Source organism: Chiloscyllium punctatum, chromosome 10 (genome assembly GCF_047496795.1).
Source record: "Chiloscyllium punctatum isolate Juve2018m chromosome 10, sChiPun1.3, whole genome shotgun sequence".
Lineage (NCBI taxonomy): Eukaryota > Metazoa > Chordata > Chondrichthyes > Orectolobiformes > Hemiscylliidae > Chiloscyllium > Chiloscyllium punctatum.
This window is the reverse complement of record NC_092748.1, coordinates 7,826,872-7,839,802: the sequence shown is the minus strand read 5'-3', so window position 1 is coordinate 7,839,802 and position 12,931 is coordinate 7,826,872. Positions and strand designations below refer to the sequence as shown.

The window sequence follows — 12,931 nt, the reverse complement described above, 5'->3', positions numbered from 1 at the left end:
CAGGCATGTGAAATCACAGCCACCTGCATGTTCCCTTGAAGCCACACACCATCCTGACTTGTAACTAAATCACTGTGCCCTCATTGTTGGCAAGTTAAAATCTTGAAACTTCCTCCCTCACAACATTGTGCCTGGGAATGGTACAACCACTGAACTGAAAGACAGGCTTCCAGTGTCAGACACTGCTTTATACAATGAAACTAGCTTTCTCTCTAAAGCCACATGCAACACAAGCACTTGTTTGAACTGTGCTTCTCCTTGGAGAAAGGATGTGTCACAATATTCAGATTATTGACTTGAATTGGAAATCTATTCACTTGGGCAAATAAATCAGGTATACACTGGTAAAAATTAACCGTGGACAATACAATGCTTCTAAAAACAATATCAAACTCTTACTTGGAAACAGTTTCAAATTGTTATCAAATAGAATTACATATCTGTTGATGTCTCCTGACTTCTTTAGCTTGAATGTGTACTCATTTCAAATGGCTCTGCCTGCTTGACATTGCAGTTGTGGCGTTAAAGGAGAATGGCATAGAGCTGCTTGATATCCTCAGTGCTTTCCCTAGTTTTTTCTCAAATCCAAAATGGCACCAACGAGAAGTGGTGGGTTCTTTTCAGTCTGTTTCGACTTGCTTGTCTAAATCTCTTTCACTCCCTATGAAGGGATTGATTCTGAAGATGCTGGATTATTTTTGGCTGACACTGCAGTGAAATTAGAGCAAAATATAATCACTGTTCCTTCTTTCCACTCATGAAGCAAACCAAGTAACAACCACAAGGACCCAAGCTTGCAGGCTATTAGACTTTAACCTCTCATAACTGGGTAAATACAATACAGCAGGTATGTAGAAATGGAAACCCACGTATTCACCATTTTGTTTTGTCCTGAATACTTTTGCAATTCATTTTTATTATTCATTCTTGGGGCGTGGGTGTTGCTGGTGAATAAACATTTATTGCCCACTTCTAATTAACCAGAGGGAGTGAAGAATCAACTTCGAGAATCTCGAGTCGCGTGCAGACTAGATCAGGTAAGCACAATGCACTTCCGTCCCTAAAGAATGTTACTAAAGCAGATGGGTTTTTACAACAATCAACAGTAGTTACATGGTTTCCATTGGATTTGTTGTTTTAAAAGTTCCAATTTAAAAAAAAAAATAGAATTTAACTTGCACAATGGATTCAAACCCATGTTCCAGAACATTAGTCTGGGCTCTGGATTACTGGTCCAGTAACATCACCAGTACTCCAAACCCCTCCACATGTGCATTTATCCAATCTCTTATCAGCCAGCATTCTGTTAAATAGATTTCAAGCCAGATGTTGCAATATGAAGCTAGACAAATCTTTTTCACAATGGTCGATTTAATTAACGAAGGCAGCACCACGTGTCTGTCCATCCACTACCTGCTGACACCCTGTGTTCCAGAGGTCGATATTTATACTTGAGTGAAATGATTCAACAAGTTGACAGCCCCAATACCTTGGTAAAAACAATGACTGCAGATGCTGGAAACCAGAGTCTAGATTAGAGTGGTGCTGGAAAAGCACAGCAGTTCAGGCAGACATCAGAGGAGCAGGAAAATCAACGTTTCGGGCAAAAGCCCTTCATCAGGAATACAGGCAGAGAGCCTGAAGGGTGGAGAGATAAGTGAGAGGAGGGTGGGGGTGGGCAGAAAGTAGCATAGAGTACAATAGGTGAATGGGTGAGGGAATGAAGGTGATAGGTCGGGGGGGTGGAAAGGGTGGAGTGGATGGGTAGGAAAGAAGGTAGGCAGGTAGGACATGTCATGGGGACAGTGCTGAGCTGGAAGTTTGGAACTGGGGTGAGGTGAGGGAAGGGGAAAATGAGGAAACTGTTGAAGTCCACATTGATGCCCTGGGGTTGAAGTGGCTTCAAACTAAACTTACTACTTAAAGTGTCATTCCCAAGGCTGATGCTGCATGCCAGAACCTGCTGTACCCACCAATCATGGAAAGCCTCAAGCTCATCAGTGGACACTGCATGCTCCCTCTTTTGGTGTCATTACAGAAGACAGGCAGTCAGGTCTAAATCATACCCTTCACAGCTTGCTACCTCAACCTGTCAATGGCTACCATGTTCTGGATTAGTGGTGCTGGAAGAGCACAGCAGTTCAGGCAGCATCCAAGTAGCTTCGAAATTGACGTTTCGGGCAAAAGCCCTTCATGGCTTTTGCCCGAAACGTCGATTTCGAAGCTACTTGGATGCTGCCTGAACTGCTGTGCTCTTCCAGCACCACTAATCCAGAATCTGGTTTCCAGCATCTGCAGTCATTGTTTTTACCTCAATGGCTACCATGGCCAGGCCCAGAGGCAGACTCATGAACAGGTCGTCTGACTTGCCATCCAGTCCCTCGGACTCTCCCACTCAGAGTGCCCAAAGGTCAGGATCATGGGCTAAAACACAACCTAAAATTGAGCTTTAAAATACAGCTCCTTTAAAGTCAAAAAGTGTGGTGCTAAAAAAGCACAGCCAGTCAGGCAGCATCCGAGGAGCAGGACAGTCGATATTTCAATCATAAGCTCTTCATCATCACCATCCAAAGCACTGTGGTTACCAAGTAGTTGAAAGATTGAAGGCTATATACACAAACAGAGCTTGGTGCTACTTGCTTTCATTATCCAGGGTACTTATAGTACAAATCAAAGTGTTCAGAACTCTGCCAGGCAAAAGTACCCTTTTATGGACCCAAATCCTTGCAACTATACGATGTTCCTGATGAGACAAATGGCCACTTCCCACATTGTCTCTGTGCCAGCTCCAAAATTAATCCTACTGGTCACTCACTGTTGTCTTCGGTCTCAAACATGTATACAAATTCTCTCTTAAAATATACACTGCTCTCTCTACATGGACCATTCAATACAGAAACAGAATCCCACACTCCCAAAACCTCTCAGACCATTTCAAAATGTTGACTTACCATTAACTCATGAAGGACAGAATATAGTCTTCGTTTATTTATGGTCAAATTTTTAATAATTTTAAAACTATCAAATCTCTCCTTAACCTTTTTTTTGGAGAGCGTGCCAGTGCTGCATATCTCTTCTCATAACTTCCCATCACACAGGAAACCAGGGAGGTAAAATCACTTTTGTTCAATTTCATCTTACATTTTAGGTAGAGAAATAAATGATGATGATTGGATTAAGAAAGCTAAAAGAAATTATATATACTTTTTAAAACGGAGAAACAAATGCTGTCGTTGTGAAAATGTGAAATAAAAACAAGTAGTACTAGAAATACTCAGCAGGTCAGGGAGCATCTGTAATGAGAAACAGTTAACATTCAGGTCAAAAATGAACTTGGACAATCATTGAAATTTAATTAAAAGCCCACTTAGACTTCATTCAATATAAAGGTGCAAATTTTTCCAAAGACTTGTGCAGCAAGTTAAAGTTAAAGTTAAAAATAACACAACACCAGGCTATAGTCCAACAGGTTTATGTGTCAGCACTAGCTTTCGAAACTCTGCTCCTTCATCAAGTGGTTGTGTTACAGCAAGATAAACAGAAATGGAGATTTTCATCTGACTATGATTGCAATGGAGATTGCTGACTTTGGGAATCTCTACAAATCACGACAGTGGAACCCATCCTCACTGACAGCAACTTATGGATTTTTGCATTGGTTTGCACAGGTGTAGTCTCCCAAAGTGTTGCCAGTTTCAATAAAGCAATGACAGTTTTAACACCAAAACAATACGAATATCTAGATCTATACTTATTCACTCCTGTGGTCTAGGTCCCTATTTATAAAGGCCTAATGTTACTGCCATGTTTCGGCTTGCTTCCAAAACTCATTTTCAGAAATTGCTTGTTTATAGCTCATTCATCCACATTGCTGTGCTTTCCCTAAAAAGTGAATAGTTCCATAGTTCCTTTTCTTTCCAAAATGTGGAAAAGTAAATAATACATTATACCATATTTCTCTGCTCATTCACTATATAGTGTGTGTGTCCTGACAATATTGGGCTTTTCTCACTCCCCCTTATTGGCCAAACTGCCTACTTACTGTCTCGTTATCAGCATATTTAGACAATTGTGTTTCCCCAAATTCAAGAACAGGTCGTTCTGCTATAACATGCATTTTGTTAACACAAATTCACTATAACACAATCAATGATTTGGGGACACTGTTTCTAAAGCACAAAGTTTTAAAGCGTGTATTGGTTAGAACATGATTCCGACCCTGTTAGTTTAAATGGTGCTGCTATTACACAATTTTCTTAGAATACAAGATTGCATGAGAATGGAATTACCATGTTATAGCAGAACTGACTGTGCTTGACATACAGAAAATAAAGTTAAATCAGCACTGCCCCTGGGTTACATGACTTCCAAACATAGTAACTCCACTTATTCTAATGGTTTGTATATTCCATGTTACTCCACTTCCTCTAAAGAACTCAGATCTGGTCAGCCAAATATTCCAGAAATACGTTGAGTACTCCCCATACTTCAGCAAACTATGTCTCTCAAAAGGTCACCGCTGATTAGGATTTTATTTTAGTTCAGAACACAGAGCACAGAGCCAGAGTCTGAAAACAATGATCAAATGCACACGGATTCCTGCATTAATGGGAAGGTCACACATTATGGCCAATCTACACCTTTGTACACTTTTCAACTGACAATGTGGACGCTGTTGGGCTGCATCAAGTCAGCAGGGAGCATATGACAAAGATGTCTGCAAGTCAAGGAAAAGAATAGACGGTTAGAGAAACTCCATCAGCATTGCCTCTGCTGTATTCACTGGATTTAATGGGAGAGGCTAAATAGGCTGGGGTTGTTTTCCAGCATTGAAGGCAAGGGGTGACCTTATAGAGGTTTATAAAATCATGAGGGACTCGGATAGGGTAAATAGACAAGGCCTTTTCCCTGTGTTTGGGAAGCCCAGAACTAGAGGGCATAGGTTTAGGGTGAGAGGGAAAATATTTAAAAAGGGCCAACTTTTTCAATGCAATGGGTAGTGCGTGTTTGGAATGAGCTGGCAGAGAAAGTGGTGGAGGCTGGTAAAATTACAATATTTAAAAGGCATCTGGACCGGTATATGAATAGGAAGGAAGGGTTGAGACAGATATGGGCCAAATGCTGGCAAATGGGACTAAATTAGTTTAGGATCTCTGTTTGGCATGGATGAGTTGGACCAAAGGGTCTGTTTCTGTGTTGTACAACTCTATGACTTTAAGAGAATCTCATAGAACAAACGACCCTCAGAGAAAGAAAACTTACCTCAACTTAATCTTAAAAATAGACTTGACAATACATATAATGCAATTGCAATGGATAAAATTAGTTATTTTATTGATCTTTTATACACTATCGTTCATAGTACCTCTCTTCAGAACACAGAGCACAGAGCCAGAATCTGAAAACAATGATCAAATGCACACGGATTCCTGCATTAATGGGAAGGTCACACATTATGGCCAATCCACACCTTTGTACACTTTTAAACTGACAATAAAAGCTGTCTACACTGCCCCCATCAAGCATTTCTGGGATAGGGACAAGACAAGGCCAGATACAGGGTCATTTCCTCTATACTTTTAAATTGAAAGTAAACTGCAAGAAAAACTCCCTCCACACTATCCCCAAAGAACCCAAGAACTACCTTGGTTTTGACCGCCCAAAAATATCTTGATTCACATATGTATTACATTTCACTCTGAAAACTGCACTTTCAGAGATGGATACAGATACCATTCACTGTCCTGGTTGAATGTCCCAGCTCTAGCTCCAATTTTTGCTCAAATGAGCTGCCCTCAGCAGGGAAGGGGGGGAAACCAGGATCAGCTGGGACATCAAACACCCTGCTGACGCACAGTGTCAAATGCAGTCACACGAGGACCTTAAGTACCAATCAGATCCTTGAGATCCTGTGGAGTAATAGGGGAGAAAGGAGCAAAATATATGCAGGAGCTAAAATCTACATATATCAGGAACTCCCTTACCATTTACATCCTGTCTGTTGAGTGGAATTGGCTACTGGAATCTATCCAGCATACTCTTGCTTGCAACTCCTGCTCACCCAGGGATACAATAATGAGCAATTCACAGTAATGAATAAAAGTAATCAGTTCCATCTGACACATTTGGAGTCCTCAGCACATACCAATAAAATGGAAAGTTGAGGATGCAACATAAACAGTTTGCAGTTGCTGTGAGTAAAAGGGATTGAAATAAATACAACACTGCCGCCTAGCAAAATGCAACCAGAACAGTGCTGAGCTGCAAAATTTTCAAATCTTTTCCTCCTACTTGAATATTCAGGATAATAAATGAAGCTTGCTTAGCACTCTGTTATTATAGCATCACTGGAAAACCTCTATAGGCAGGCAAAGCAGTTATGTGGATAGGTAACATCAGGCCCTTTCTGTAGTTGTTGTTGGAGAGTACCACAGAATAACAATATCAATTTACTGCAGCTTATCTTACTCTAAGACTTCAGCATGTTAAACATTTCAAAATACCTTAGCTTGTTACTGAAGGTGGGGTTTTGTTGGAAGTATGACTTTAACATCTCCCATTCAGCTGTGGAAGGCGCACAAGAGTTGTAATGGATGACTTTGCTATGTATGTCAAAGGACTCAGCATTGTTAATAAAAAAAAAATCACCTGCAAAGGCTTCTCTCTGTTCCTGCATCACAACATCAGATGTTCCTCAAGGATTTACCCTTCGCCCTTCTGTGTCTCATTTGCATACTGCCCTTTGGCATCTGAAAAGGCAGTATCAGGTTCGACAATATCCAGCTTTAACTCATTTCTCCTTATCAACTTCTCTGCTGTCTCTAAACTGTCTGACTGCTTGCCCAACATCCAGAAACTCTGCTCCTGAGCCACAGATTTCATCCTGCTCCTGGCAACAGTCTGAAGCTGAACCAGACTGTTGGCAACCTTAGCGTAATTGAGGTATATGTGATAATGGAGATGAACCAGAGCTATGGACGCTAACAATCACCAGGGCAAACAAGAGCCCTTTTACTGTGCTCCGACATAATATAATACATAGTAGGAATGCAGAATACCATGCAAAGAAAAGCAAATTATTTCCATTGCAGTTTGATTCAGTTCAATGTGTGAGCGTGCGGGGTTGTGGAGGGAGCTGGTACACTTCGTGTGTCAGATAGCTGTGTTGTTTGGAGATCTGTGGGCTGTCTCCAAATGCCTTAATTTTACCTCTGCACATTACTAGTGAAGTCTCTCAGTCTGTTCAGCACCATCTCAAATGAACCTTCTTCATTTTGATTAGTCACAGCCAAGAATTGCAAATACGTTGGTGGGCATGTTTTCAGAAAATCCTCGAAGTGCTTCTGTTGTCTTCTTGGGAATCTCCACTTAAGACAGAATTCTGAATACAGCTCCTTTTCAGTCTAAGACAAATGAACATGTCCCACCCAATAGAGTAACAACAGCCCCAAGAATACCACTGTCCCAGTACAACACGGCTAGCCACTTGTATTCTAATGTTTTCTAAAGTATGACAGAAAACATATGGTGAAATTCTGTACAAATTCAGAGAATGAAGGAGAATATATACCATCATAAAATTAACAACACAATTTAAATAAAATACAGGATGGAGATAAAATACTATCTGCAACCAGTGTTTCGAAATTCTCAAAAAAGATGATATTTTCCTGGAGTACTTTTCCTCCCAATCGTAATATGATTAAATTATTATAAATTGGGTTGCTGGCCTTTATCCTTGAAGCTACAATTAGTACAGTGTTAACTGGGTTCAATAAAGTTGTTGCAAAATTAAAACAGTAATAAAGCAACTAGATTAAAACAATAAGTCATTCAAGAATAGAAAATGAACAAACAATAAGGGAGATATTAACGCCCAAAACTAAAGCTTTCATGACCAAACTGGAAGACAGAGGCGAGAAGATGGTGTACCATTAAAGTCATATTCAGGTAACACTTTAATGTAAAATAAACAATGGCTGACTTGTTTAGTGAATATTTGTCATGTTTTCACCTCAGAGAAAATAGCCAACTAACAGTTATTTACAGGAATTTAATAGATTCAATATTTTAATTTAAAAAGTCAATGAAGAAAATAATGGGAACTAGGATGGTCAAATCTTCAGAAATCTGATAGTTTGTCCTCCTTGTTATTAAAGGGAAACTAGTGGGGATATCCAGATGCATGAATCAAAATTTTCCAATGATTTCAATTCAGGAACTGTTATTCCTTAAATAGAATTACAAATGTCACTCCATCCCATTTTTTAAAAATGAAGGGGTAGTTCGAGTGAATGCTTGACAGATCAATATTATTTATAGAAATATGTTTGTAATCAATCATCTAAGACAGAATTACTATACACTTAGTTGAGAATACACTGATCAGAAAAAATGTCACAACCTCACTTTTTTTGAGGTCACTAACATGGTGGACAAAGATGGTCTTGTGGGTTCAATGGGTAATATTTTTGCTTCTGCGCTAAGTATTCCAGCTTTGAGTCCCATTTCAAAACTTGTCGGCTAAAGAAAGAACATTCACAACTTTAATAGACAGGTTCAATACCAACTTACAAATTCTTCAGATATGGTTACGGCAGGCAATAAGGCTGCAAAGAGCCAGTACCCTTCAACTATAGTGTCTGGCACCAACTGGTGACCTATGCCAGCAAAAGTCAGCTGTGGAAACAGACAAGCATCTGCCTTCTCCACCTGATATGATACTATGGCATGGAAAGAGCAAAGAAGAACAAACAATATGGTTAAAAATCACACATCAGCTTATAGACTAGCAGGTTTATTTGAAAGTACAAGCTTTTGGAGGGCTGCTCCTTCATCAGGTAGTTGACACCAGGGCTACCTGACAAAGGAGCAATACTCCAAAAGTTTGTACTTGCGAAACAGCCTGTTGGACTATAACCTAGCATTGAGATTTCTAACATTGTCCACCCCAGTCCAACAACAGCACCTCTACATCATGGACAATATGGAAGACAGAGAACTGTCTGTTGGTGTTGTGTATACGGACTTTCAGAACATATTTAACAAAGGTTCTATACAAAAAAGTTACTAGACAAATGTGAACACAGAATTGGAGGTAACCTTATAACTGACTGGGAGGTAAGAGATGGGCAACAGGCATGAAGGGAATATGCTTTGATTAGTAGCATTTCTCCCGGATCTGTATTGGGTCTCAGCTTACATCAACAAGCTGGATGACAGACTGGTGATGTGCATTTTATAGAAGTTACTGTCAGGACCAAAAGGACAGGTGGAAGCGGAAGACTGGTTGCTCAGGGGCATGAACACATGAAGTAAATGGAAAAAGCAGTCGAATTCAATGTTGGAGGGGTGTGGTCACTCTCTGATTCAAAGAAGGACAAATTGGAACTTTTCCATTCAACAAAGATTGGAAACTGTTGAGCAGCAGAGAGTTTTATGCATCCATGTATAGAAGATATCAAAAACTAGCACACTTTTACAGAACATAATCAAAGGTGCAAGTGAAATGTTGGCTTACATAAATGGGACTGGAAATATTTCAGGAATTGGTGCTAGTCACCAAATTAAAAGAATGCATCTTTGGCAGCTGTCAAATTATATTGCACATACTCCAACTCTTTAAATTACTGTGAATGTTCCCTGACTTGTACTTTATTGATTGAAGCACTCTATTCTTACTTGATCCCAGTCATCCAAAGAGCCAGACAACATCGGCACTCCACTAACACAATACTTTCACAATGCCTGTATGATGTAAGTAACAGAAGTAGACCAATTCGAAAAACTTCTTCCATCTTTTTGTGAACTAAAAATAAACTCCAACATTGATCCAATATATGTTCTGAAGAAGGGTGACTGGAACCAAAATGTTAACTCAGCTTTCTCTCCACAGACGCTGCCAGGCCTGCTGAGTTTTCCCAGCAATTTCTATTTCAGATTTCCAGCACTGCAGTTCTTTCCATTTTTTTGATCCTATTTATGTTCAGTATAGCTCTACTCCATAAAGTAGTGCTGGAAAATTAGGCTTTGAGGTACATTGTTGGCAAACACCACTTAAAATTACAGAGAAAGGACAGCATAGGAACAGACTACTTAGTCCAACTAGCAGTGCTTATAATCCACCCATGCCTTTTCCTATTCTAATTGAAACTGCAAAGAGTTGTGACCATAGCTTAGTCCACCATGCAAGCCAATCTTCCATCCATCGACAGCATCTATATTTTTGGCTGTCTTGAGAAGGCAGCCAACATGATGAAAGACCCCTTCCCACCCCAGTTATAACCTCTTCCATCGGTCAGAAGATACAAAAGTTTAAACATACGTACTGACAGATTCAAGAACATCTTCCCTGCTGTTATTAGGCTTCTGAATAGACTTCTCAAATTTTAAATTAATTTTGATCTTGCTCTTTGTGCACCTTCTCTGCAACCATAACATGGTATTCTTTTTCTGTTCTATTACCAAATGCACTTTGCATGGTATGATCTGTCTGTACTCCATGCAAAATTTTTCACTGTATGTAGATACATGTGACAATAATAAATCAAATCTTCCCATCCTTCCTTTTCTTCCATAAGTGCCTTTCCAGCTATCCCTAATTGAGTCGATACTCTGCTCCAATCACTGCATGTGGCAGAGAGTTCACAAGACAATGACTTCTTGTAAAATCCCTCCTAAATTCGGTGTTCCATCTGTTTGTGGCTTATTTGTAGTTATGCACACTTTGCTGGACTCATCCCGCGAAGAGGGAATAGTTTCTTCTTATCCACTGGTCAAACCCCACACATTAAGTCAAAGGCCTACCTTTGATCCGACCTCAGAAAAAGATGATAAATCTTTTCTAACAATTGCATCTTCTGGCAGCATCCTTGGAGCTTGTTTCTGTACTTTCTCCTGTGTTTTAATGTGCTTGTGATATGGAGGTCAGCATTCCAAAGTACACAAAGTGCTATATTAACCAAGCTTGTTTACAGATCTGTAATACAGTACATTCCTCAGGCATTTGCAATCAGCAGAGCATTTATTGCATTCAACCAACTCGCAAAAGTCTAAGCCCAATGTCTAACCTTAGATGTGATTCCCAAGACTGAATAAGATTTGCTGAACAATCCAGAGTGTTTTAAGAATTACAATCAGACCACCATCATCCCGTATCAAAGAAAACACACGCAAGGTGCCACAATAAATATCGCCCAGTGGCTCTGACCTCCATAATCATGGAGTGCTTCATCATGACCCACATCAACTCGAGCCTCCTTGCCTGCCTCGATTCCCTCCGATTTGCCTACTGGTGAAACAGGCCCACAACGGACGCCATTTCCATACCCCTGCACTCATCCCTGAAATATCTGGATATCAAGGACACCTACATCAGGCTTCGACTCATCGACTGCAGCTTCACTTTCAACACCATACTCTCTGCCAGACTAACTTCAAAACTCTGAGACCTAGGCCTCAGCACTGTCCTCTGCAACTGGATCCTCAGCATCCTGACCCAGACGGCAAACAGTATCTCCTCCATGATAATCCTCAACACTGGCACCCTGCAAGAATGTGTTCTCAGCCCCCTAATGAACTCCCAGTACATCCACAACTGTGTAGCGAAATTCCACATGTACACCATCAACAAGTTTGCCGAGGACACGATTGTGGTAGGCCGGATGTCAAACAACAATGAGTCAGAATATGTGAGATAGACTGCTTAGTGTCGTGGTGCAATTTCTTTCTCAATAACAGAAAAACAAAAACGAATTGATAATTGACTTGAGGCAGAAAGGAGGAGGACATACCCCTCTCTATATCAACCGAGAAGAGGTGGAGGGGGTTGAGACCATCAAGTTCCTGGGAGTGGCGATAACCAACTGACATGGACCTCCCACGAAGATGTGATAGTCAAGAAAGCAGAACACCACCTCTTCCTCAGGAGGCTAAGGAAAGTCGGCGCGTCCATAAGGAACTCACCAACTTTTACAGATGCACACAGAAAGCATTCTATTTGGGTGCATAATGACCTGGTACAGCAGCTGCTCTGCCCAGGACCATAAGAAACTGCAGAGGGTGGTGTGCACAGCCCAGACCATCATGGAAGCCAACCTCCCATCCATGGACTCCACTTACACATCCTGTTGCCGTGGAAAGGCTGCCAACAAAGAATCCTCCCAACCCAGTAATGCTATCTTCTGATCTCTTCTGTCAGGCAGAAGATACGGAAGTTTGAACACATGCACCAACAGGTTCAAGAACAGCTTCTTCCCTGCAGGACAGATCTCTCTAATTTCAAATAATGTTGAACTTGCTTTGTGCACCGCCTGTGCAGCTGTAACCTTGTATGCCTCGCTCTAAGCGCCCGATGATCGATATATCCTTGTATGCTATGATCTGTCTGTACTCTTGCAAACAAGGAACTTTTCACTGTACTTCGTTATGTGTGACTACAATAAATCAAATCCATTGGCTGGGTACGTGCCAATGGGCATTGCTAATTCCAGAGCATGCCTTCGATATTGCTGCTGGAATGTTGTCAGGGTCGGTGTCTTTTTAGAGTGAAGAAAATTGACTGAAGATTAGCATCTGTGATGCTGGAGTTCTCAGGAGGAGTCCAAGTTGGATTAGCCACTAGACAATTCCAGCTGAATATAGATGCAAATGCTTATGGGATATTTGTAGAGTCTTCTCTTTTAGTTTGCGATTTAGTTGTTCACGACCACAGAGCTTAGACTGGATTTGAATTTTTTAATTTATTTACATCCCTCCAACTTGGCACCGCCCTCTTGAACTGTCCTATCTGTCCAGCTTTCTTCCCATTTATCACTTCCCAACATCTGCATCCACTCATCGCCTTCCCAGTGAACTTCCCTCCAGCTCCACACCCCAGTTATCTCTCAGCCCCCTTTCCCCCATCACATTCTTGACGAAGGGCTTACACCCA

The 12,931-nt window shown here is 40.8% G+C and overlaps 1 protein-coding gene across 5 annotated transcripts in view; it reads right to left on the bottom strand.

Annotated features, from left to right (window-relative positions):
• The window catches only part of LOC140481858 (NEDD8-conjugating enzyme UBE2F), a 366,423-nt gene that overhangs the window by 98,159 nt on the left and 255,333 nt on the right, over window positions 1–12,931 (bottom strand). The window lies entirely within an intron of this gene.